The sequence below is a fragment of the Cynara cardunculus genome, assembly GCF_001531365.2.
Source record: "Cynara cardunculus var. scolymus isolate 2C chromosome LG 12, CcrdV1, whole genome shotgun sequence".
In the NCBI taxonomy this organism is placed as follows: Eukaryota; Viridiplantae; Streptophyta; class Magnoliopsida; order Asterales; family Asteraceae; genus Cynara; species Cynara cardunculus.
In genome coordinates this window covers 38374802-38378757 of record NC_037539.1, presented here as the reverse complement: position 1 = coordinate 38378757, position 3956 = coordinate 38374802, and positions in this window count along the sequence as shown.

Below are 3956 nucleotides of genomic sequence, written 5' to 3'. Positions count from 1 at the left end.
ATTTGGTTGTCATGTTTCTGTTACTGTTAAAACCCACAACATATGTCAAACATTTGGTTGTCATGTTTTTGTTACTGTTAAGACCCACAACAGATATCCAACATTTGGTTGTTATGTTTCTGTTACTGTTAAGACCCACAACAGACGTCTGCAAGACGATATGCGGACGCTCTTGTGGATCACGATCCTTTAGACTTTTAACGCGTATAGATTGTCTTTAAAAGTCTTTCGGCCCACTTTTTTTGAACGATATCATTTAAATTCAATTTAGACAAGTAATTAAAACGTGAAAGTGAGGTTGGTGTCATTATGTCATATGTCAAAAGTTTTGAAAAAAGAGGTTTAAATAAGAGTTGGAGTCAAATGCCGGCCTTTATATTTGAAATATTATTTATTCTATTAATTATTTATAATTATCAGACATATTGATTAATATTTAATATATTTAGTAATTTATTTATTTTATAATTTTAAAAACTATTTTTTTTGCATGAAATACTGTTTATTGATGCATATTACTTAAAATTCAAGATTACAAGTCAAATATGTATAAATACAACTTATTAAAGCTCGATGTTTGAATTCGTATAGCTAACTGCGGATAAACATAATTAAATATAGAATAAACATCTTATTTTAAAATATAAAAATATAAAATATAATTAGGATAATTATCGAGTTCTAACAAAATAATTAATTATTATCTTTATAAGAAGATTATATTATTAAACCAAATATAAATTACTTTGTTATTGTACCTAAATTAAACTATAATAAAATAATTGAATTAAAAAATTACACAAAAATGAGGAATTTTAAATAGTTAATTTGATACTAATATCGATATATTTTTGTCAAATTTTTATGATATCCTTGAATTTATATTTTGTTAAAATATAAAAGCATAATCGTTTTTTTTTAAATCACATAAGACCATATTATATCGACTGAGATAAATAATAAAATAAAATATTAAAATCAATATGTATTTCGTTGCATTGCGCGAGTACTCTTCTAGTTATATTTAAATAATTTAAATTTGATGAAAAAAAAATATAAACAAAAATGAGAGTAGTGTTTTTTATAATGTTGATCAATGAAATTTAAAAATACATATAAAAATTTGTATAATAAAGAAATATTTAACAGAATAAAATTGTGTTACTAAAAATTTAAAAATACATAATATTGGCTAGGGTTTCAGCTGGGTTGGATTGGACGGGTTGAAAGCATATGAACAATCCAACTCAATGTTTACGCTTTGAAAAATCTCAATCTAACTCAACCAAACAAAAGTACAATCCAATCCAACTCAACCCAAATCGTGTGGGTTGAGTTGGTTTCGGTTGGTCGGATTGAAACTTTGGTACATCATTTTACAATCTAAGCCAAGCTATTTTGTTTAAAGAAAGTAAAATCAATATTAGAACATACAAATAAAGCTTACATTTATAAAAGAGATATTTGCATGAGATTTTCTATTTAGGCTAGAAATTGCATAGCCAGTTATGTACTTTGTTTCATATGTGATAATAATGTGTATACATGGTTACTCATGCTGCCAGAACATGTTGCAAGAAACTACATGTTCAACGATGAAGAACAAGAACCAACATGCAATTTGTGCATTAATAAAGTATAAAGTTACGAGTAGAAGTGTGATATAATTATGAATAGATCTAATTAAGGGTTTATTTAGCGTACACATATTAATTAAGGACTTACCACTTGTATTAAATTCATGGTATAGAAAGACACCAGGTTCATCGTGTTGAGTTGGGTTCAAATGACCTTAACCCAATTCCAACCCGACAATGTTTAGGTATCGGGTGGCTTCAGGTTGGTTTAGATTGGGTTAGTCGTGTTTTTGTGAACCTCTAGAATTGGATACTTAGATTTTTTTTATGTTTATTAAGAGGTGTTGAAGTCTATAGTCTTATTTCATTTCTGATTGATAAGAGGTGTTACTGAAGTCTAAAAGTAAAGTCAATAAACTTGTTTGTTTTTGTAAATTGATAAATGTCTTAATTTGTATAATTGTCCATTTTACACTTCAGAAAACAACAATGTTGGATTTTAGATACCATCATGCATACAATATCTTGGATTATAAATGCATTCTTTATCTTTATTTTTCGTTAGTATGCATGGGGACAGACAAAACCTTGGTTTGGGGTTGTTGATAATGTTAGTTACAAACTTACAATCGGGTCTGTCACACCAAAATAAATAAGCTTTTCACGTAGTTTCATGGGAATTGGTGTTTGTTCTAATCAGCTTATGCAAGTACCCATGCAGACAGTTACAAATAAAGGAAAAGCCCTCTCTTTAGCTTCAATCATCATATCTCAAAGCATTAAAGTCACTGAACCTGAAAATGTGGGTAGAAATTCAAGATAACATGTCACGTCACTTACAAGTTACATGCTACCTCAAAGGTGGTATCCAACTCGCATCTATTGTATCGCAAGTTCATGTCGTCTGCATGCTACCTCAAGATGACATTCGACTCACATATATTGTACCACAAATGTATGTCACTTACATGCTACCGCAAGGTGGCGCCAACTCCCACCAATTGTATCGAGAGTTAAATTTAAATGGTTGTGTTACTTTCAGTCACTATCTTTTATTAATGATTTCTAAAATTGAACAGTGTTATTAACAATATTTAAATGAATTCCGACCCCCACGAACTTTCCCAGTTTGAAGTAAATCCAATTCCTCGTCGTGTGTTTTTGGTAACTCTGCAAGTGTGAGTAGTATTAATTAGGATAATCACCAATCCACTATTTGATCATCTAATTAGCAATTGTCGTGACTATTATGGTACTTCATCTCTTCGTTGGAATCAATATTGGTGCTTGTCGCTTATTATATGATTCAATACTCTACATACTTGCACTTATAAATTACATGTGTAAAATCCTTATCATGTATCATTGACTGAGTCATTGTTCAAGTGTTTTATAAATTAAGCGATAACCCATGCACCCCATGGCCTCTACCATCTTAATAGGTATGCCCCTGTTAGAGACTATATGGTGAGATTGAGTATAGGAGTTAAAGATTGGTTAGGTACGTAGTAGAAATATTGTTGGTGGTGTTAGGATCTTCCCCATTCTCTTCTCAGTTTGCATCAAAAGTTTTCCTCTCGTCATTAGGGGTATTACGTCCTCGTTTATCTTTAAAAGTTTGGAAAACTTCTCTTTAGCTTGCTTTGTAAAGTTTATGTGTTGACTTACATAAATATATATGTTTTTTTTTTTTTTAAAAGGGGAAAGTTGTTGACAGCTGGTTTTGTTTTGAAAATAAGAAGGGGGGTAGTTGCAGCCTTGGGTCCCAACCATCAGACTTTTCTTTCTTTTGAAGGGTCTTTTCTTCCCCTTAGGGTCATTACCCCATGTTTAAAAAAAAGATTATGATATTTTTGAGGAGGTCAAATCTTAGAGGGGGGAGCTTCACGAAGGGGGTTTTCTTCTCTGGAGAGGAGCGAGAGTTTCAAGAACAGCAGTAACTACTGTTTGCGTGTGAAGAAATTCTGGTCTCGACAGCCATTTGGACAGCGGCTGCAGCTGCCGGTTTTGGACCTTTAACGCCGGCCTCGTGTACCTGGGAGGGCAGCCTCGTCGCACCGGACAGCAGCAACAGCAGCTGCTGTGTGCACGCCTGCGCCTTGCGCTGCTGCCACCTCTATGATTACAACCCGGCCCTTGACTCCCCTGCACCTAGAACCGCCAAGACAGCAGCTTTGCTGCGTGCTTCATCGTCTCCTCACCATGCAGAAACAGCAAACAGCAGCTTTGCTGTGCTGTTTCTCCGCCTTATTTTCGACCAAAACAACAGCCCTTCACTGCTTCGCCAAGACTGCAGCGCCTGCTGCGTTTTTCTGCCCGTTCCCGACCAAAACAGCAGCCCTTCGCTGCTTCACCAAGACTGCAGCGCCTGCTGCGTTT